Source organism: Anomaloglossus baeobatrachus, chromosome 2 (assembly GCF_048569485.1).
Source record: "Anomaloglossus baeobatrachus isolate aAnoBae1 chromosome 2, aAnoBae1.hap1, whole genome shotgun sequence".
NCBI lineage: Eukaryota > Metazoa > Chordata > Amphibia > Anura > Aromobatidae > Anomaloglossus > Anomaloglossus baeobatrachus.
Genome location: NC_134354.1, coordinates 781,793,872 through 781,818,309, shown reverse-complemented (window position 1 = coordinate 781,818,309; position 24,438 = coordinate 781,793,872).

The following is a 24,438-nucleotide window of genomic DNA, read 5'->3' as shown; positions in this document are numbered from 1 at the left end:
AGCCGTACATCACCAAGCACAATACCGAGCCGTACATCACCAAGCACAATGCCGAGCCAAACATCACCAAGCACAATGCCAAGCCATAAATCACCAAGCACAATGCTGAGCATCAAATGGAGCTGTGTATAGGATGGATCGATGGATGAAGGGGCAAAGTTCCCAAAGATGCCTCCAAAATATTGTAGAAATCCTTCCCAGAAGAGCGATAGCCATTATATCTGCAGAGGGGCCGACTCCATATTAAAGAGAATTTGTCAGCAGGTTTCTGAAATATAATCTGAACACAGCAAGAGATAGAAGCTGACACCCAGAGTTCAATGATGTGTCATTTATTACCATGTTGTGCTGTTGTGAAGGTTTTATCGCCTAATATTATCATCAACACTAGTCCGACCATGCCCCCTTCCCTTCCGATGAGGAGCTCACTGTCTATAGACTTTGTACATAAAGAGCCCGTGTGGGCGGGGTTAACTTTCTGAGCTCTGTGGTATTGCTAAATTTTATCACTTTGATTCTGTCACAACCGTTGTAGCCAGTAATCTAAGTGATACATCATTGGATTCAGGCTCTCTTTGCCTACATAATGCTGCTCTCAACAGAAACCTGCTGACAGATTCCCTTTAATGTGTATGGATGGGATCTAATGGATCTAATGGAATGGGAGGTCGGAGAAGCTGCTGTAGATTTCCCAATACTTTTCTCCATATACTTGAATATATTGGCGGTTAATTTAGTAGTAATTGTGGTTGTATGGACAGACGCTCTCGCTGCGCTCGCTGACACCTCACATCCCCCCGAGAACAGCTGCTCCATCCAATTATTGACTCAGCTACCTCACATTCCCAGATAAAATGTTTTAAGTGTCACATACTTTGCGGAAATTATTACAATTAATTCCCCAGAATGCCTTTGATGTCTGCGCCCGCGGTATCATTTTTCCTGTGTGAATGACGGCGGTGTTGCCGTATGTTGGGTTGACCTTGCTTGGGAACGTCAGGGTCCGCGCGGCTGATGGGGGGGACGATGAGTTACAAGGATAAGGCGCGGGACAATCAACGTTCATTATCCACCTGGGACCAATCAAGCGCTGACGAAAGTCACAACACGCGGCCGGTGGAGGCGATTTACTGACAGCTGCGGGGGGTGAAGCTCTTCTCGTTGACATGAAGGACAGAACATGATGGCCAATTACACAAAGCCGCCCCGTCATCGCCCGGCCCGGACCCCATGTGTTGGGCTGTGACGATGAAACAAACCAGTCATCGATAAACAACAGAGGCGAGGGGAGCGTAAAAAATACCAAGAAAAATTAGATATTTTGAATTAAAACCGACACCTGAGACTGATAAATAACTCCGCTATCAGACGCCGGCCCCATAACTCCGCACTGCCGGGATCGCTCAGGGCGCAAGCGGGATTTCTCCATTGTGAGCTTATATGTGGCCATTCTTCTGGGTGGGCATTATTGCATGGGGGCTCCATGGGGGCACATATAACAGTGGATTATTTTCTGTGAACAATTTTCACGTGGGCTTTTTTTTTCCTCTGGGTTTTACTTCAAAGAACCACAAACGATCACAAATGGATTAAAAAGTAAAGTGAAAAGTTAAAAAAAAGTTTTTAAAAAAGTATATCTACGTGTATATATATATACAGTACAGGACACACCTTCCATCTCTAGAACAACTGTTACGAGGACACTTTGTGCAGCAGTCTTCATGGTAAAATAGCTGCTAGGAAACCACTGATAAGGACAGGCAACAAGCAGAAGAGACTTGTTTGGGTAAAGAACACAAGGAATGGACATTAGACCAGTGCAAATCTGTGCTTTGGTCTGATGAGTCCAAATTTGAGATCTTTGGATCCAACCACCGTGTCTTTGTAGAAAAGGTGAACGGGTGGACTCTACATGGCTGGTTCCCACCGTGAAGCATGGTGGAGGAGGTGTGATGGTGTGGGGGGGCTTTGCTGATGACACTGTTGGGGATTTATTGAAAATTGAAGGCATACTGAACTAGCATGGCTACCACAGCATCTTGCAGCGGCGTGCTATTCCATCCGGTTTGCGTTTAGTTGGACCATCATTTATTTTTCAACAGGACAATGACCCCAAACACACCTCCAGGCTGTGTAAGGGCTATTTCACCAAGAAGGAGAGTGATGGGGTGCTACGCCACATGACCTGGCCTCCACAGTCACCAGACCTGAACCCAATCGAGATGGTTTGGTGTGAGCTGGACCGCAGAGTGAAGGCAAAAGGGCTAACAAGTGCTAAGCATCTCTGTGAACTCCTTCAAGACTGTTGGAAAACCATTTCCGGTGACTACCTCTTGAATCTCATCAAGAGAATGCCAAGAGTGTGCAAAGCAGCAATCAAAGCAAAGGTGGCGACTGTGAAGAACCTAGAATATAAGACAGATTTTCAGTCGTTTCACACTTTATTGTTAAGTATTTCATTCCACATGTGATAATTCATAGTTTTGATGCCTTCAATGTGAATCTACAATTTTCAGAGTCATGAAAATAAAGAAAACTCTTTGAATGAGAAGGTGTGTCCAAACTTTTGGTCTCTACTGTATATCCAAACTTTCATCTCAACCAAGGAGAAGACTGATCAGAGATGCAGCCAAGAGGCCCATGATCCCTCTGGATGATCTGCAGAGATCTACAGCTGAAGTGGGAGAGTCTGTCCATAGGACAACAATCAGTTGTACATTAAACAAGACTTTTTATGGATATCTTTGTGAAATGGCTTTCTTCTTGCCACTCTGCCATAAAGGACAGATTTCTGCAAAGTTTGCCACAAGCCGCCTGGAGACACCAATCATGTGGAGGAAGGTGCTCTGGTCAGAGGAAACCAAAATCCAACTATTTGAGCACAATGCCAAACAATATGTGTGACGTAAAAGCAACACAGCTCATCACCCTGAACACACCATCCCCACTGTCAAACACGGTGGTGGCAGCATCATGGTTTGGGCCTGCTCTTCTTCAGCAGGGACAAGGAAGATGGGTAAAATTTATGGGAAGATGGATGGAGCCAAATACAGAACCATTCTTGAAGAAAACCTGTTGAAGTTTGCAAAAGACCTGAGACTGGGATGGAGATTAGGAAGTTAGGATGTTAATGGTATAGTCTCTGGTGGTCTAGGGTAGTGAAGATAGGATGTTAATGGTATAGTCCCTTGTAGTCTATGGCAGTGAAGATGGGATGTTAATGGTATAGTCCCTGGTGGTCTAGGGCTGTGAAGTAAAGATGTTAATCGTATAGTCCCTGGTGGTCTAGGGTAGTGAAGTTAGGATGTTATTGGTATGGTCCCTGGTGGTCTAGGGTAGTGAAGATAGGATGTTAATGGTATAGTCCCTTGTAGTCTATGGCAGTGAAGATAGGATGTGAATGGTATAGTCCCTGGTGGTCTAGGGCAGTGAAGTAAAGATGTTAATCGTATAGTCCCTGGTGGTCTAGGGTAGTGAAGTTAGGATGTTATTGGTATAGTCCCTGGTGGTCTAGGGCAGTGAAGTTAAGATGTTATTGGTATGGTCCCTGGTGGTCTAGGGTAATGAAGTTAGGATGTTAATGGTATCGTCCCTGGTGGTCTAGGGCAGTGAAGTGAAGATGCTAATGGTATAGTCCCTGGTGGTCTAGGGCAGTGAAGTTAGGATGTTATTGGTATAGTCCCTGGTGGTCTAGGGTAGTGAAGTGAAGATGCTAATGGTATAGTCCCTGGTGGTCCAGGGCAGTGAAGTTAGGATGTTATTGGTATAGTCCCTGGTGGTCTAGGGAAGTGAAGTTAGGATGTTATTGGTATAGTCCCTGGTGGTCTAGGGTAGTGAAGTTAGGATGTTAATGGTATAGTCCCTGGTGGTCTAGGGCAGTGAAGTTAGGATGTTAATGGTATAGTCCCTGGTCGTCTAAGGTAGTGAAGTTGGGATGTTAATGGTATAGTCCCTGGTGGTCTAGGGTAGTGAAGTTAGGATGTTAATGGTATAGTCCCTGGTCGTCAAAGGTAGTGAAGTTGGGATGTTAATGGTATAGTCCCTGGTGGTCTAGGCTAGTGAAGTTAGGATGTTAATGGTTTAGTCCCTGGTGGTCTAGGGCAGTGAAGTTAGGATGTTAATTGTATAGTCCCTGGTGGTCTAGGGCAGTAAAGTTAGGATGTTATTGGTATAGTCCCTGGTGGTCTAGGGTAGTGAAGTGAAGATGTTATTGGTATAGTCCCTGGTGGTCTAGGGTAGTGAAGTGAAGATGTTATTGGTATAGTCTCTGGTGGTCTAGGGTAGTGAAGTGAAGATGTTAATGGTATAGTCCCTGGTGGTCTAGGGCAGTGAAGTGAAGATGGTAATGGTATAGTCCCTGGTGGTCTAGGGCAGTGAAGTGAAGATGGTAATGGTATAGTCCCTGGTGGTCTAGGGCAGTGAAGTGAAGATGTTAATCGTATAGTACCTGCTGGTCTAGGGCAGTGAAGTAAGGATGTGAATTGGTATGGTTCCTGGTGGTCTAGGGCAGTGACGGTTTTCACTCCTCATCCTCAGGTTGCTTCTGTTCCTGCAATTATTAGTGGCTTTCTAGGACAATGGGGCCCAGGCACCTGCCCTGTTAGGACTCCCATCTTTGTGGAATTAAGTAACAGAATAAATGATGCCCGGTGCGCTAGTGGAGTAGGAATAGACCGCGCTCATAAATCGAGGTGCAATAAGCAAGTATTTTTGGATTTGCCACCCTGACACCATTGACGTCAGCGGCGCTCGGTGCCAAGACAAAACATCTGGAGGTCTCAATAAAGAATCTGTAATAGACTTCACTGGGGAAGTGCCCGGAATAATAACGTCTTCCAGAAAACGACAAGATTTGAGTTACTCGAGGATCTGACAGTAAATTACGACTCGCACTAATTTCCGTGTCTGAGGTTTTCTGCACTAAGCTGGGAATATTACGCCCGGGGTACGCTGCTGTCATTATGTGCTCACTGTCCATTGTCTTCCAAGCAGAATTTACCGTAAAATGAGACATATGGTTTGCATAAGTATGTGCGCCCTAGAAGACGAGACGCAGTGTTCTTATCAGGTATTACCGTTACCAACCGAAAATGTGCCCTAAATCCTGATGATGATGATACCATCCAGATACGGTAAAAAATCCTAACACTAAAGTTACACAGAGCCTTACTGCATAGAGAAGCTGAAAATCTGCATCTATTGCCCCCATGACAACACCTACTGTCCCGTAGATTGGGAAATTAGAGTTGTCATAGGAATATTTTTTTTACTCTACCCTCCACATTAATGCTCACATTCAACATGGGATGTAAAAAGTCATTGCCAATCCTGCATTGGACTCTATGACAAACTGAGCTCTGCTATATCACTGAGTCAATGCTACCGTACTGTTACCCCTTTTACATTGCACTTTAGCAAACTCAGCTCTGCTATATCACTAAATCAATGCTATTGTGTGGCACCCTGGACAAGCCAGGACGTCACAGGTACTGCAACAACACACCCCACACCCCGGTTAGGCACACCAGCCACACACACAAACCCTTGTTGCCTCCCTCCAGGGGCGGATGTCCACACCAGGTGGGGCGGAGCCAGGTGGTTGGCCCCACCCACTGAGGAGTTCACAGTCCTGGAGGCGGGAAAGAAGATCAGATAGATAGAGAGTGCAGTTTGAAGTGGAAGGAGGTAGTAGTGGAGGAGCAGACTGACCGTGTCCGAGTACGTGGCCCGGGCACCTACAGCAAGGTTGGCAGACGGTGGTGACCGTCTGCAGGAGAGGCAGATCGACGCACAACCGTAAGGACCGTGGACGGGCGGTGGCCCACCGGTACCAGACCGGGGAGCGAAGAGAAGCCAGCACCATCCGGCAGGGCCTACGGACCCCGACTAGGCTAGGAATCGCCGTTAAACCGGTCAAATCCATCAGCGACGGGAACCTCCGGGGTTTCCCAGCAGTAAAGACCCGACTGAAGGCAACCGTCCAAACCATGAGGGAGATAAAGCTACCGCCAGAGCTAGAGCTCCCAGGGCCAGAGCCTGCGGGCAACAAAAGGGGCTCCCTTAGCCAACCAACCGCTGGGGAGCGGGTTACCGTTGGGAAGCCATCGGGGCCGAGAACATAACACCGGTGCAGGGAGAGACAGTTACCGCTAACCGACCGGGGGTGACCGCCGCAGCCGTCTGTGGGACTCGTCCATCCAGCCGTTTGTTTTACAAGAGACTCCGTGTGCGTTACTGGCTGAGTAAGTACCACCGTGCCGTCTGGCACTGCGCTGCCCCCGCGACCCTGCACCTGGCCAGGCCCCGCAATCCACCAAACAGACAATAACTCCGGGCCCCGGGACTACAAAAATCCCCCTACCCACGGAGGGGAGAAAACATCCCAGCTGCTCCCTGTCATCGCTCCCGGGATCCCCGTACAGAGCAGCGGTGGTGCCCCAACCTCACCACACACCGGGGGTGGCGTCACGAACCGACATCCCAAACCCCAACAAACCACCCCTTTCACTCACGGGCGAGGAGCGTCGCTCGAGTCCCCGGATCCGGCCCACCGCTCGAGCCACCGAACAGCAGCAGCGCCGGACCCGAGCATGGTGAGCGCAGCGTCCCTTCCCCGCCCGTGACAACTTGGCGTCACGAACAGGATCCTACCGCTCTGCCGTCTGGTAGAGGTGCGCCTTTTGTCCCGCCGGGGGGTCCGGCCGAAAATTTTCAGTAGCCGCCATTTTGGGCGCGAAGAGTGCCCGCTCGAGCATCTTCCCGAGCAGCGGAGGCGCGAAAGCCGAAGCTCCGCCCCTGAAGAGGAGGTGCCGGAAAGAGACCAAGGGGGGACGGATGGCATCTGGCCGCATGTAGACCGCGGCTATAAAAGCAGGGACGCCAGGACCCTGCAGCCATCTTCGGTTCCTGGAAGAGGCCGCTGCTAAGATGCTGAGACCGACCGACAACATTGTAGTCCCCGCGCCCGGCACCGCAGCGTGGGTGGAAATCCGGACCGTCCAGCTAAGCAGCCGTCTGCAGGTCCGTGTGCAGCTCCTCCTGAAGGAGTGGGAGGCCGACATGGCGGACGTGGTGGCGGCTATACGAAGACGCGAGGTGGAGGAAGACCTGGAGGAGCGGGTAAGAGACCCACGCCCCTGTATTCCCGAGGGATCGGCCACTGCGGCTGAGGGGCCCGGCCTGCACCCGCTCACCCTACTGCCTCCCCCGCTACCCGCGTTAGTCGCTATCGCCCCGCCACTAGGCCCGCTACCCGCCCAACCGGTAGCGGTACCCAGCCCGTCCGCCCCAGCGGACCGACGTGCAGCAGAAGCCCGTCACCGTCCCGAACCGCTTCCTTGGAAGTTGCCAAAGGCTGAGCCCGTCGGCGGATATATACCGGAGGCACCTGCAGCAACCGTGCCCGATTCCGTACCGACTCTGGCAGCTTGCCCCGCGCAGAGAGAGACAGAGGTCAAGCGGGAGAAGATCCCTGGGCCCATCCCCCATGCCTCGGCTGAGGCTGCGCCGGGTTGCAGCTGTGAGGCAGCACTCCAGGCGATGACACCGTGGGACCTGCCGCCCAGAATGCCAGTGGTGGGCAGTGTAAAGGAGGTCTCGCGGAGCCCGACCCGTGCGCAGGGACCCACCGTGGCCCCTTACTGGGATAGGGAACAGACCCCGCTAGGCCAAGAAATCGCGGAGAGAGAGAAGAGAAAGGCAGAGCTGGTAGCCCGCACTATAAGAGAGAAGGAGAACCTCCGCAGGGCCACCTTTCGAGTACAGGGCCCGAGGTACGAGGGGCAAGTGAGGAGGTTCGACATCCGTAGGGGCTACTGCTTCATTTTTGAACCGGGCCTGGAGGCCGAAGTTTTTATAGCCCGGAGGGACATAAATGACCACCTGCCGGAGGATCACCCAAGCCGCAACTTACTCCCTGGCGACCTTGTCACCTATACCCGGCACTGTGGGGAGAGGGGCTGGTTTGCCCTGAACGCTAGGCTGAGAGGAGGCCAGGAGCCTCAAGCACAGACCCAGCCCCGTCCCCCGCCAGGTGGAGTGGATCTGAAGTAATGTCAGCGGTCCTCCGCTGCAAGTTGTCCCCGTTGGTACCATCAGCACCGTTAAATGAAACCTAATGAAAAGTAAAGTATAATCAACCGAACTGTGACCAGATTAACACCGTGATTTAACCGGCTGTTGCCGGCAACTAGTCCCCGTTGGGACTTTCTGCAACCGTTGCGTAAGGAACTGCTTACGGACAAGCCCGAGAACTTGCAGGGCAACCACAAACTTGTGGAATGTAAATAAAATGTTGGCTTGTTACCGTTGCCGCCTCCGGAGAGGCTGATTTGGGAGGATGGGCCTGGAGGAAAGGGATGGCCCAGGCCCGCCACTACCGTAACCGGTGGCAATCCTCCGGGAGTCAGGGGTCCCCCATGGACGTGGGTCCCCTGAAAGAGACCATACCCGCTCAGGCAATTTGGTTCTGGACTGGGGGGGTGTTGCCCACTTCTTAGGGGCAGCATCAGGGCCAGGTTGCTTGGGCGGGGGGAGAGCGGAAGCCGTACCGTTAATAAAATGTTTGTAACGTTAAAGCACTGTGCCTCCCGTTATGGGAAGTTTATAAAATGTCTGTGATTTTACATGTTTTACCGTTTTTCTACCTTTTTCAGTTGTGAAAATAAAACCGGTGATGAACGAGCAGCCCGCGGACGGTCTGCGTTTAACCAAGGGGGAATGTGGTGCCCTGGACAAGCCAGGACATCACAGGTACTGCAACAACACACCCCACACCCCGGTTAGGCACACCAGCCGCACACACACAAATCCTTGTTGCCTCCCTCCAGGGTCGGATGTCCACACCAGGTGGGGCGGAGCCAGGCGGTTGGCTACTCCCACTGAGGAGTTCACAGTCCTGGAGGCGGGAAAGAAGATCAGATAGATAGAGAGTGCAGTTTGAAGTGGAAGGAGGTAGTAGTGGAGGAGCAGACTGACCATGTCCAAGTACGTGGCCCGGGCACCTACAGCAAGGTTCGCAGACGGTGGTGACCATCTGCAGGAGAGGAAGATCGACGCACAACCGTAAGGACCGGGGACGGGCGGTGGCCCACCGGTACCGGACCGGGGAGCGAAGAGAAGCCAGCATCATCCGGCAGGGCCTACGGACCCCGACCAGGCTAGGAGTCGCCGTTAAACCGGTCAAATCCGTCAGCGACTTGAACCTCCGGGGTTTCCCAACAATAAAGACCCGACTGAAGGCAACCGTCCAAACCGTGAGGGAGATAAAGCTACCGCCAGAGCTAGAGCTCCCAGGGCCAGAGCCTGCGGGCAACAACAGGGGCTCCCTTAGCCAACACACCGCTGGGGAGCGGGTTACCGGTGGGAAGCCATCGAGGCCGAGAACATAGCACCGGTGCAGGGAGAGACAGTTACCGCCAACCAACCGGGAGTGACCGCCGCAGCCGTCTGTGGGACTCGTCCATCCAGCCGTTTGTTTTACAAGAGACTCCGTGTGCATTACTGGCTGAGTACGTACCACCGTGCCGTCTGGCACTGCGCTGCTCCGCGACCCTGCACCTGGCCAAGCCCCGCATTCCACCAAACAGACAACAACTCCGGGCCCCGGGACTATCAAAATTCCCCCTACCCACGGAGGGGAGGAAAACATCCCAGCTGCTCCCTGTCATCGCTCCCGGGATCCCCGTACAGAGCAGCGGTGGTGCCCCAACCTCACCACACACCGTGGGTGGCGTCACAAACCGACATCCCAAACACCAACAAACCACCCCTTTCACTCACTGGCGAGGAGCGCCGCTCGAGTCCCGGATCCGGCCCACCGCTCGAGCCACCGAGCAGCAGCAGCGTCGGACCCGAGCGTGGCGAGCGCAGCAGCGGCGTCCCCTCCCCGCCCACGACAACTGTACTACTGCCAGTTTTGCATTTGACTCTGTGACAAACCCAGCTCTATTATACCGCCAAGTCAATTCTACCATACTGCTGGTTGTTTTACATTGGACTCTGGCAAACTCAGCTCTGCTGTATCGCTGAGTCAATGCTATTGTACTACTGCCTGATTTGCATTAGACTCTATGACAAACTCACCACTACTATATCACTGAGTCAATTCTACCATACTGCTCCCCATTTTATATTGGACTCTGTGACAAACTCAGCTCAGCTGTATATCATTGAGTCAATGCTACCATATTGCTGTTGCTGTCAGTTTTACATTGGACTCTGTAACAAACTCAGCTCTGTAATATCACTGAGTCATTTCCATCTACATTGGACTCTGGGAAACTCAGCTCTGCTATGTTACTGAGTCAATGCTATTGTACTACTGCCAACTTTCCATTAGACTCTATGACAAACTCAGCTCTGCTATATCACTGAGTCAATTCTACCATACTGCTGCCCATCTTATATTGGACTCAATGACAAACTCAGCTTAGCGGTATATCACTGAGTCAGTGCTACTATATTGGTGCCCGTTTTACATTGGACTCTGTGACACACTCAGCTCTGCTTATATCACTGGGTCAATGCTATTGTACTACTGCCAGTTTTGCATTGGACTCTGTGACAAACTGAACTCTGTTATATCACTGGGTCAATCCTACCATACTGCTGTCAGTTTTACATTGGGCTCTGTGACAAACTCCGCTCTGTTATATTGCTGAGTCAATTCTACCGTACCGCTGCCCATTTTACATTGGACTCTGGCAAACCGAGCTCTGCTATATCACTGAGTCAATGGTATTGTAAAATTGCAAGTTTAGCATTGGACTCAGTGACAAACTGAGCCCTGCTATATCGCTGAGTGAATGCTACCACACTGCTGTCAGTTTTACATTGGACTCTGTGATAAACTCAGTTTTATTATATCACTGAGTCAATTCTACTGTACTGCTGTCTGTTTTACATTGGGCTCTGAAAACTCAGCTGTGCTATATCGCTGAGTATTGTAAAACTGCAAGTTTTGCTTTGGACTCTGTGACCAACTGAGCTCTGTTATATCACTGGATAAAAGCTACTGTACTGCTGCCAGTTTTGCCTTGGATTCCATGACCAACTCAGCTGTGCTATATTGCCAAGCCAATGCTATTGTACTTCTGCCAGTTTTGCATTGGACTCTGTGACAAAATGAGCCCTGCTATATCACTGAATCAATGTTACTATACTCCTGCCAGCAGTGCATTAGACTCTGTGACAAACCGAGCACTGCTATATTGCTAAATCAACTCTGCCAGATAACTGCAAGTTCTACCTTGGACTCTATGACATACTCAGCTCTTCTATATTAATAAATCAGCTCAGCTGTGCCTCACCAACATTGCCGAGTACCCTGTGCTTTCTTGTGGGTTACTATTTTGTTACATGAGTCCCGTTTGCTCCTCCTGTTACGTTTCGGCCACCGCTTCTCATTGCTGCATTATCACTTGTCTGTGCTGTATCCCCCATACCAAGGTTCTCGTGACCGACCTCACCAGGAGACACATAACAGCTGTATCATGTAACAACCATTAAATTGCTGCAGTGCACTTAGAAATAAATAAAAATATATAAATAAAACTAAAACTTTGGACTTACATTCTAAGAAAAAATCTGTCTTTTCCTGCTTGGATGTTTCGGAACTCAACAACACTTATATTTACAAAACAGAAAAGTATCATTTGATACAATTTGGAGTCTTGGAAATCCAGAGCCGTATGAACGCTAATTACGATTACCATGAAAGTCGTCACAATTACGGGATCCGCTTGGGTTACCAGACTTGGAAACTATTTTGGAGAAGTTGTCGCGGTGCAGATTTGGTGTCCTCTAAACAGGTCTGCAGCAGTGCCAGGAACAGAGCCCATCAGAAGAATTTCCTGCCAGATACATCAAGTTTCGCGTTTGACGTCAAGACCATGTGTTGGAATGAGGTTGTCATGTCCATCTGCAAATGACTTTTTAAGGTTTCTCGAAGGCGTCTGAACTCAACAGGAGACAAGTGGCAACAGCTGCCCAAACACTTCCATAGATCTGGTGGACAACAAACATGGAAGCTCCCAATCATTTCCATATATCTGTATGAAACTGGGATACACTAGGACTGATACAATCTCTATGGGCAGTTCACTCCAAGGTTGTATCAGTGACACAATGTCACACAGTGACTACCAGGGTTCCGCCTGGAAAGTGCCACAACACACAGGGTACACCAGTAACACAATAAAATGGTGGGCCCTGGCGCTAGGGAGAAGGGAGCTGTCATGCCTTGTCCGGATCCACAGTCACAGATTACAGCAACGGCATTGGACCCTGTTCACATCGCAGAGTCAGACAGGCAACCTGCTCTCCCTTAAGTACTCAGCTCTACTGGGCGTCGGCTGAGTTGTTTCCACTGCTCTCAGCCGTGCAGGAGTTAATCCTTTTTTGAGCTGTGTACAACTGTTCTGAGAGTCAGGTTGCTGATTACCATCCACAGCCGGTCCCTCCCTATTTAAGGCTGGGGAGTCTCTAAACAGATCGCGGAAGATAGCATCTGCTCGTGCGAATATCTGGTGCCCTTGGCGATCCTCTTTTGGTGACCTGCGATCTGTTGCTTGTGTGGTGTGGAATTATCCCTTTGTGTGCTTTACTTCCTCCTGTCCGTGTGTTTTGGGAGGAGGGGTTTTCTTGGTGTGTCCTGCCCACCCCCAAGGTGCAGCGAGTGGGGGATTAGGTCAGGGTGAATAGGAGACAGGAACACACTGGGGCCCCAGATCTCAGTATCCTTAACTGTACCTCTGGGTTGAGGGTCAGCACAGCGATCCCAGTCTTAGGGCCACTTCAGGTCCTCCCAGCTAGCCTATCCCACTCATGACAGGATCAGGGTCACCTCCTGACACTCACCTGAGGCTGTTCCCTGCACTCCCTAACGTATATATGAGTTCTTCCCCTTATCGCAAATCACATGCCTAGGCCCTGGCTCACCCTGAACTCACCCTGGCTAGTGAGAAGGCCAGAGAGAGCACTAGTCTCATCACTACAATAATACAACACAAGGGACAGGCGTCAGACAGGGGAAAAATTGACACAATAAGGAAAACACTCCAAACTCCTCCAATGCAGCTAAGCACCAAAGCTGCAATTGTCATGACACCTCAGCATCTTCCAAAGCCTGGCTCCTTCCAAAGTGGACAGCTTAGAAATGATGATTCTATAACCGGCTTAAGATGGTGAGATGTGACCTTTTCCACCGAATGGGAGTAGTCACAGGTCAAGGCTACAAAGGATATTGTCATGGGGTATGAACTGATGGAACAGGGGCTCTTAGGCAGACCCTAAGACTGGGGCCCTTGCGCTGTCCCTTATCTCGATGGTAGACTTGATGGTAGCCAGGTTCGAGCCCCCAGCATAACCCTATCTCCTGTCTGAGCCCTGATACTGCTTCTCCCTCAACCATGAACCGGAACGGAAGCCCAGTAACGAAAACCCCACAACTATGCACAGACAAGGATAAATGAAAACTCATACACACTACACTTCACAATATGTGAACTGGGAAGTAAAGCAAAAGGGGTAAGGAAATAAATGCACAATTGCAGAATTCACACACCACGCTGAACCACAACGTGTTGATCACCATACAACTGGATAACCACAGGAACCGAGGAAGCAGAAGCTATATCCGGCACTCAACCCCAGGAATCAGAACCTTTTGAAGGGTGAAGGTGGCTGAGAATGGTAATCAGCAGGCTGAGCTCCCAGCAGATGATCACAAGCCAGCAGGAATTAACTCATGCTGTACTGGAGAGCAGTAAAGCCAGAACCAGCCGACGCCCAAGACAGGCTGTGCAACTCAGGCTAAGTTCACATTTCCGTTGTTTTGTATCAGTCACATGCGTCGCTTGACGCATGTGACTGATGCGCTGTTCAACGCTGTACAACGGATGACAAAGAACAGAATTCTTTGTCGGATTCCGTTGTGTGCGGGGGGCGGAGTTCGGGGGGGAGGGGAGCCGAGCGGGGCCGTGGCACTGAGGACGTCAGTGCCGCAGGGACTGCAGGACAGGTGAGTGAGTGAGTGAGTGAGTGAGAGAGTGTGAGTGTGTGTGTGTGTGTGTGTGTATTCACACATGCTGAATGGAGGGAGCGGAGCCGAGCGGGGGGCGGGGCCAGGCGCTGAGGATGTCAGTGGAAGTGCTGCGGTCTGCATGGCTGGGGACAGGTGAGTGTATGTGTGAGTGAGTGAGTGTGTGTATGTGCATGTATGTATGTATGTATGTATGTATGTGTGTGCACATGCAAAGTGTGGGAGGGGGCGGAGCCGAGCGGGGGGCGGGGCCAGACGAGGGTGTCATGGCAGTGCTTGTCGGCATGGCTGGGGACAGGTGTGTGTGTGTACATACATGTGCGGAGTGCGGGAGGGGGCGGGGCCGAGCGGGGAAGTGTCGGCCTCCCTGCACACGTAACCAGCCTAAGTATCGGGTAACAGCAAAGCACCCGATGTTTACCTTGGTTACCCGATATTTACCTTGGTTACGGGCCTACACCGCTTAGCGCTGGCTCCTTGCACCGTAACCAGGGTAAATATCGGGTAACCAACCAAAGCTGGTGATGTGTGTAGGGAGCCAGAGAGCATGCGTAGCGAAATCCGACGGATCTCGCTGCTCAAAAAACGTTACATGCTGCGTTCCCCCCGCCCGGCGGTCAGTCGTTCCACGACTGATCAGTCGGGCGGAGGGTGCAACGCAGCATCATCAGTCACAATCCGCTGCTCATACAAGTCTATGGGAGCAGCGGAATCCGCTAAACGGATTCCGTTGTTTACAAGAGCAGCGGATTGTGACTGATAGATTTTAGCGGAAATGTGAACTTAGCCTAAGGGATTCCAGGCTGCTTGTCGGACTCTGCAGTGTGAACAGAGTCCGATGCCGCCATGACACCCAGCAAGCACCGCATAACTGATAGCCATATAGGAAAAAGTCCTTAACCCCTACAGCACCAAAAGAAAGCTAATAAGGTGTTATGACATTCTAGTCCCAGACTCGCCAGAGGCCTCCCCCGAGCAGGGCACACCATGACACTCTGTCAGTCTGTCCCTCTCAAGGTGATTTGCTTTTCTAGCATAATTTCCAAATGTGATACCATCTTATTCCTGAAACCCTATCCCCAAGACTCCATTGTTATCAGTGATAGGATCTGCCTTGATGGGGTCACCTGGTGCATAAGGACTTGCCATGATGATTTCTGCAATGTCAGCCATTCTCGATATACCAGACTTCACAAATCCCACTCAGGACTGGAGCTCCACCAGGAATGTACAATTCATCATCAGTAGGGATCAGGGCCATCAAATACAAGACAAGGTTCTAAAATTACCTCTAAATTCACAGAAACATCAGAGTAAAGTGTTAACATACGATAAACTAACTTTTCTTAAAAAAAAATGTTAATTTTCTTTTCATTAAATACATTTTTTTTAATTATTCAATTTCAAACAAAAATATAATACTGTCTTATATACACAAGAATATAACTACTATAATACTGCCCCTATGTACAAGAATATAACTACTATAATACTGCTCCCCTATGTACAAGAATATAACTACTATAATACTGCCCCCTATATACAAGAATATAACTACTATAATACTGCTCCTATGTACAAGAATATAACTACTATAATACTGTTCCCATGTACAGGAATATAACTACTATAATACTGCCCCTATGTACAAGAATATAACTACTATAATACTGCCCCTATGTACAAGAATATACTCACTATAATACTGCCCCTATGTACAAGAATATAACTACTATAATACTGCCCCTATGTACAAGAATATAACTGCTATAATACTGCCCCTATGTACAAGAATATACTCACTATAATACTGCCCCTATGTACAAGAATATAACTACTATAATACTGCCCCTATGTACAAGAATATACCCACTATACTGCCCCTATGTACAAGAATGTAAGTACTATAATACTGCCCCTTATGTACAAGTATATAACTAGAATAATACTGCCCCTATGTACAAGATTATAACAACTATAATACTACTCCTATGTACAGGAATATAACTACTATAATACTGCCCCTATGTGCAAGAATATAAATACTATAATACTGCCCCTAAAGTCCAAAAATATAACTACTATATTACTGCTCCTATGTAAAAGAATATAACTAAAATAATACTGCCCCCTATGTACAAGAATATTACTACTATAATACTGCTCCCTATGTACAAGGATATAACTACTATAATACTGCCCCCTATGTACAAGAATATAACTACTATAATACTGCCCCTATGTACAAGAATATAACTACTATAATACTGCTCCCTATGTACAAGGATATAACTACTATAAAACTGCCCCCTATGTACAAGAATATAATTACTATAATACTGCCCCCTATGTACAAGAATATAACTACTATAATACTGCTCCCTATGTACAAGAATATAACTACTATAATACTGCTCCCTATGTACAAGAATATAACTACTATAATGCTGCCCCTATGTACAAGAATATAACTACTATAATACTGCTCCCTATGTACAAGAATATAACTACTATAATGCTGCCCCTATGTACAAGAATATACCCACTATACTGCCCCTATGTACAAGAATGTAAGTACTATAATACTGCCCCTTATGTACAAGTATATAACTAGAATAATACTGCCCCTATGTACAAGATTATAACAACTATAATACTACTCCTATGTACAGGAATATAACTACTATAATACTGCCCCTATGTGCAAGAATATAAATACTATAATACTGCCCCTAAAGTACAAAAATATAACTACTATATTACTGCTCCTATGTAAAAGAATATAACTAAAATAATACTGCCCCTATGTACAGGAATATATCTACTATAATACTGTCCCTATGTACAGGAATATAACTACTATAATACTGCCCCTATGTACAAGAATATAACTACTATAATACTGCCCCCTATGTACAAGAATATTACTACTATAATACTGCTCCCTATGTACAAGGATATAACTACTATAATACTGCCCCCTATGTACAAGAATATAACTACTATAATACTGCCCCTATGTACAAGAATATAACTACTATAATACTGCTCCCTATGTACAAGGATATAACTACTATAAAACTGCCCCCTATGTACAAGAATATAATTACTATAATACTGCCCCCTATGTTCAAGAATATAACTACTATAATACTGCTCCCTATGTACAAGAATATAACTACTATAATACTGCTCCCTATGTACAAGAATATAACTACTATAATGCTGCCCCTATGTACAAGAATATAACTACTATAATACTGCTCCCTATGTACAAGAATATAACTACTATAATGCTGCCCCTATGTACAAGAATATAACTACTATAATACTGCCCCCTATGTACAAGAATATTACTACTATAATACTGCTCCCTATGTACAAGGATATAACTACTATAATACTGCCCCCTATGTACAAGAATATAACTACTATAATACTGCCCCTATGTACAAGAATATAACTACTATAATACTGCTCCCTATGTACAAGAATATAACTACTATAATACTGCTCCCTATGTACAAGAATATAACTACTATAATGCTGCCCCTATGTACAAGAATATAACTACTATAATACTGCTCCCTATGTACAAGAATATAACTACTATAATACTGCTCCCTATGTACAAGAATATAACTACTATAATGCTGCCCCTATGTACAAGAATATAACTACTATAATACTGCTCCCTATGTACAAGAATATAACTACTATAATGCTGCCCCTATGTACAAGAATATAACTACTATAATACTGCCCCCTATGTACAAGAATATAACTACTATAATGCTGCCCCTATGTACAAGAATATAACTACTATAATACTGCCCCCTATGTACAAGAATATATCTACTATAATACTGCCCCCTATGTACAAGAATATAACTACTATAATACTCCATCATCATCAGGTGTGCAGCTCAGCTCTCCAGCCCGCAGCTCAGCCTCCATCATCATCAGGTGTGCAGCTCAGCTCTCCAGCCGCAGCTCAGCCTCCATCATCATCAGGTGGGCAGCTCAGCTCTCCAGCCCGCAGCTCAGCCTCCATCATCATCAGGTGTGCAGCTCAGCTCTCCAGCCCGCAGCTCAGCCTCCATCATCATCATCAGGTGTGCAGCTCAGCTCTCCAGCCCGCAGCTCAGCCTCCATCATCATCAGGTGTGCAGCTCAGCTCTCCAGCCCGCAGCTCAGCCTCCATCATCATCATCAGGTGTGCAGCTCAGCTCTCCAGCCCGCAGCTCAGCCTCCATCATCATCAGGTGTGCAGCTCAGCTCTCCAGCCGCAGCTCAGCCTCCATCATCATCAGGTGTGCAGCTCAGCTCTCCAGCCCGCAGCTCAGCCTCCATCATCATCATCAGGTGTGCAGCTCAGCTCTCCAGCCGCAGCTCAGCCTCCATCATCATCATCAGGTGTGCAGCTCAGCTCTCCAGCCGCAGCTCAGCCTCCATCATCATCAGGTGTGCAGCTCAGCTCTCCAGCCGCAGCTCAGCCTCCATCATCATCAGGTGTGCAGCTCAGCTCTCCAGCCGCAGCTCAGCCTCCATCATCATCAGGTGTGCAGCTCAGCTCTCCAGCCGCAGCTCAGCCTCCATCATCATCAGGTGTGCAGCTCAGCTCTCCAGCCGCAGCTCAGCCTCCATCATCATCATCAGGTGTGCAGCTCAGCTCTCCAGCCGCAGCTCAGCCTCCATCATCACCATCAGGTGTGCAGCTCAGCTCTCCAGCCGCAGCTCAGCCTCCATCACCATCAGGTGTGCAGCTCAGCTCTCCAGCCCGCAGCTCAGCCTCCATCATGATCAGGTGTGCAGCTCAGCTCTCCAGCCGCAGCTCAGCCTCCATCATCACCATCAGGTGTGCAGCTCAGCTCTCCAGCCCGCAGCTCAGCCTCCATCATCATCATCAGGTGTGCAGCTCAGCTCTCCAGCCGCAGCTCAGCCTCCATCATCATCATCAGGTGTGCAGCTCAGCTCTCCAGCCGCAGCTCAGCCTCCATCATCACCATCAGGTGTGCAGCTCAGCTCTCCAGCCGCAGCTCAGCCTCCATCACCATCAGGTGTGCAGCTCAGCTCTCCAGCCGCAGCTCAGCCTCCATCATCACCATCAGGTGTGCAGCTCAGCTCTCCAGCCGCAGCTCAGCCTCCATCACCATCAGGTGTGCAGCTCAGCTCTCCAGCCGCAGCTCAGCCTCCATCATCATCATCAGGTGTGCAGCTCAGCTCTCCAGCCGCAGCTCAGCCTCCATCATCATCATCAGGTGTGCAGCTCAGCTCTCCAGCCGCAGCTCAGCCTCCATCATCATCATCAGGTGTGCAGCTCAGCTCTCCAGCCGCAGCTCAGCCTCCATCACCATCAGGTGTGCAGCTCAGCTCTCCAGCCGCAGCTCAGCCTCCATCATCATCATCAGGTGTGCAGCTCAGCTCTCCAGCCCGCAGACAGAGGACGTCTTTGGAGAAGCAGACCCTGCAAGAAAATCTCCAGCAGCAGCATGTGGTGTCCGGCATGGCGAGCTCAGGCCGCACCAGGTCGCAGTCCAATGCCAGCGGTAAGCAAGTCCCAGTGCCTGGGTCCAGCAAGGCCACCATAAAATCATCTGTGGTGGAGGCCTGTGACATGCATGTATTCAAAGTCCCTGCACCTGTGGTCAAGCCTGAAGCTGTGGATACGGACTAGTCAGAAGACTGGGTGAGTTACAGTCGATGAAAGGCATGCTGCAGGCGGAGATAGACTGTCTCTATAATCTGAAGGCCGCTAATCCTGACCTGACCTCTGTGTGTGACCAGAGACTGAACAAAAAGGGTTTGGAGCTGGCGAGTGTGGTGCAGGACATGGACTCTGTGCTGGAGAGTGTGGTGCAGGACATGGACTCTGTGCTGGAGAGTGTGGTGCAGGACATGGACTCTGTGCTGGAGAGTATGGGGCCCCTGGTGCAGGACATGGACTCTGTGCTGGAGAGTATGGGGCCTCTGGTGCAGGACATGGACTCTGTGCTGGAGAGTATGGGGCTTCTGGTGCAGGACATGGACTCTGTGCTGGAGAGTATGGGGCCCCTGGTGCAGGACATGGACTCTGTGCTGGAGAGTATGGGGCCCCTGGTGCAGGACATGGACTCTGTGCTGGAGAGTATGGGGCCCCTGGTGCAGGACATGGACTCTGTGCTGGAGAGTATGGGGCCTCTGGTGCAGGACATGGACTCTGTGCTGGAGAGTATGGGGCTTCTGGTGCAAGACATGGACTCTGTGCTGGAGAGTATGGGGCCCCTGGTGCAGGACATGGACTCTGTGCTGCAGAGTATGGGGCCCCTGGTGCAGGACATGGACTCTGTGCTGGAGAGTATGGGGCCTCTGGTGCAGGACATGGACTCTGTGCTGGAGAGGATTCACAGTCTGTGATGGACATTGCACAATGTGATGATGCTCATGTTGATGTGTGGCGCCCTGGACAAACCAGGGGCCACAGATAACAACACACACACACCCCCACCCCCAGCAGTTCACAGCAGACATCCCCAAAGTGACCTGCTTTCTTCCTCGGGCTCAGACAGACACACCAGGTGGGCGGAGTTAGGAGATGGAGACGCCCACCCAGGAGTTTGGCTGGCCTGAGGCAAGAAACAAGCCCAGTCAAGTTCAGGCAGAGGAAGAGAGTGGAGGTCTGCAGAGAGGCAGACATAGCCAGGGGCCTAGGTTGGAGCCTAGGGCCCTCATACAGAAAGTCAGGCAGACGGTAGTGGCCGTCTGCAGGGAGCCGGGGAGACAGTTGGTGGAACCGTAGGTAGCCGGGGCTGGGCGGTGGCCCACCGGTACTGAACCGGGGAGCCAGCTGGAAACCGGAGCGCAGGAGGAGTGTGCACGGAGGTGAAAGAAAGGACTTACACCACCAAACTGGGTCAGGGGAGAAACAACAACCGCAGCCGTCTGTGGGACCCGTCCATCCAGCCGTGTGTTTTACTGAGAACTGTGTCATCATCATTACCGGCTGAGTGAGTAACACCGTGCCGTGCGGCACCGCGCTGCCCCCGCGACCCTGCACCTCACCAGGCCCCGTAACCCGCCTGCTACCCATCCATCTACCTCACCGGGCCCCAGGACAACCAACCCCCTACCCACGGAGGGGATAACTAACATCTAGCTGCTCCATACCATCACTCCCGGGATCCCCGTCCAGAGCAGCGGTGGTGTTCCAATCTCACCACAACCGTGGGTGGCGTCACGGACAATCTCCCTTACCAAATCCCCTTTTACTGTGGAGCCTGGGATCACAGACCGGGTCATGCCACCGTGATACCCACAGAAGTGGCCCGGATCTGAGTACCCCTGATCCACGGGCGACACAGACACAGATGTGCATGCGATATGTGACTTTCCCCCTTTGCTATCTAACCCGCAAGGTGTGCCAGCCCCCCCCTGCTACAGACCCTCGTCCTGTTAGTCAGCCCAGGGTGACCCGGCAGGTGCCCCCCAGGAATGCCTGGAGCCGCGGCGCCCCATCCTTCACCTCCGGCGCCCATTATACCGGCCAGACTTTCAAGCGTATAAATGTTGTGCATTTTAAGTACATAGGTCCCAAGGAGGTTCTGCCACAGCGCAGGTATGTGGTGAGGGAGCTGCTGTGCCGCCAGATGGGGTTTGTGCCACGTGAGATCCTGGTGGTCTCTAATCTGCAGGACGGGCAGGGCTATGACGTCAGCCTTAAGCTCGTGTCTGACCTGGACAGATTCTGGGCCGATTACCCCAAGTTCCAGGACACTAAGGACTGGAATGAATTTTTGTTGGTCCCTATTTCCAGGCCAGATACTGTCACTGTGAATGTCACCTTCTGGAATGAGGCCGTTCCCCCACAGGACATCGAGGTGTGGCTCCGGAGGCATTGTGACCTCGTCTCTGGACTCGCCAAGGTCAGAGATGAGGACGGTATCTGGACTATGGGGTGGAAGGTCCTGGTGAAGCTGAGGCAATATAATAATATCACTGCCCACCTGCCCAACTCCTTCTTCATTGGGAGGGAGAAGGGGAGATGTTACTATCCCGGGCAGCCCCGAAAGTGCTTCAAATGTGGTAAAACTGGTCATCTGGCCAATGCCTGTGTGGCGCCCTGGACAAGCCAGGGGCCACAGAGAACAACACCAACACACCCCACACTCCTGGTCAGGCACACCGAAGTCAGACAAAACCCTTGTTGCCTTCCTCCAGGGGCTGATGTCCACACCAGGGGGAGGGCCAGGCGGTTGGCCCCGCCCACCGTGGAGTTCACCGTGCCGGAGGCGGGAAAAGTAAGGCAGATGAGTTGAGGAGTGGAGAGAGATGAGTTAGGAGTAGAGTTGAGAGAGTACTAAAGTGGCAGTTAAGCAGCCTGAAGTTGGTCCGGGTGTGTGGCCCGGACGGATCAGCAAGGTTGGCAGACGGTGGTGACCGTCTGCATGAGTGGCCTATCGGAGTTTACCGTAAAGACCGTGGACGGGCGGGCGCCCGGCGGTACCGGACCGGTACGCAAAGAGAAGCCAGCACCATCCGGCAGGGGCTTACGGACCCCGGCAAGGCTAGGAGTCACCGTGAATTTGCCAAATTCATTAGCGAAGGGAACCTCCTGGGTTTCCCAGCAGCCAAGTCCCGACAGAAGGCAACAGTCCAACCGAGAGAGGGAAACACAGCCACCGCCAAGGCTACCGTTCCCAGGGCCAGAGCCTGCGGGCAAAAGGGGCTCCTCCGGCCCACATCCAAGCCGGGGAGTGAGTTACCGGTGGGAACCCATTGGAACCGTTACACTACATAGGTGCAGGGAAAGGCACTCACCATCAACCTGCCGGGAGAAATAACACCGCAGCCGTCTGTGGGACCCGTCCATCCAGCCGTGTGTTTTACCGAGAACTGTGTCCTCATCATTGGCTGAGTGAGTACCACCATGCCGTGTAGCACAGCGCTGCCCCCGCGACCCTGCACCTCACCAGGCCCCGTAACCCGCCTGCCATCCATCCCTACCCCATCACCGGGCCCCGGGACAACCAACCCCCTACCCACGGAGGGGAGAACTAACATCAAAGCTGCTCCTAGTCATCGCTCCCGGGATCCCCGTCCAGAGCAGCGGTGGTGTCACCAATATCACCACAACCATGGGTGGCGTCACGGACAATAATCAGATCCCCACAATCCAATCCCCACCCTTTTCACTCACGGGCGAGGAGCGCCGCCCGAGTCCCCGGGATCCGGCCCACCGCTCGAGCCACCACCGAGCAGCAGCGGCCGGACCCGAGCAGTGGGTGAGCGCAGCGTCCCCTCCTCCGCCCGCGACAACTTGGTGTCACGAACAGGATCTTACCGCTCTGCCGTCTGGTAGAGGTGCGCCTTGTTACCGCCGGAGGTGTCCGGCCGGAAAATTTGAGAAGCCGCCATCTTGGACGCGAAAAATTCCCGCTCGAGCGTCTCCTCGAGTAGTGGAGGCACGAAGGCCAAAGCCCCGCCCCTGTAGAGGAGGAGCCGAAAAGAGACTAAGGGGACTGATGGCGTCTGGCCACATGTAGTCCACGGCTATAAAAACAGGGACGCCAGGACCCTGCGGCCATCTTGTTGCTGGTTCCTGGAAGAGGCCGCCAGAAAAATGTTCATGCCGTCCTGCAGCACCGTAGCCCACGCGCCTGGAACCGCGGCGTGGGTGGAGATCCGGACCGCGCAGCTCCAACAACGGCTGCAGGTCAAGATGCAGCTCCTCTTGGAGGAGTGGGAGGCCGACATGGCGGAGGTTATAGCGACCGTTCGGAGACGCGAAGAGGAAGGAGCTTCGGAAGGGAGGGTGAGTGACCCACGCCCTGGTACCCCTAGTGGGTCGGTCATCGCGGCTGCGGGACCCGGTCTAAACCCGCTCGCCCTGCTACCTCCCTCGCTACCCGTATTGGCTGCCGTGACCCCGCCACTAGGCCCGCAACCGGTAGCGGTACCCTGCATGTCCGCCCAGGCGGACCGACCTGTAACCAGAGCCCGTGACCAACCGGAAGTGCTACCCTGGAAGGTGCAGAAGCCTGAGCCGGAGGCATCCCCCGAAAAACTTCCTGAGCCGGAGCCGACAGGCCGCTCCGTGCAGGAGGCCCGGCGGAAGAGGACCCATGTGCCCATCCCCCACACCTCGGCTGAGGTTGCGCCGGGTTGCCGCTGCAAGGCAGCACCCCAGGCCAAGTCACCACGGGACCTTCCACCCAGATCACCAGTAGTGGGCAGTGTCCAGATGGTCTCGCGGGGCCCGACCCGTGCGCCGTAGCTCGCAGCAGCTCCATATTGGGACAGGGAACCGACCCCGCTGGGCCCAGAGATTGCCAAGAGAGAGAGGAAGAAGGCGGAGTTGGTGGCCCGTACGATTCGGGAAAAAGAGAGCCTCCGTCAAGCGACCTTCCGTGTCCGGGGCC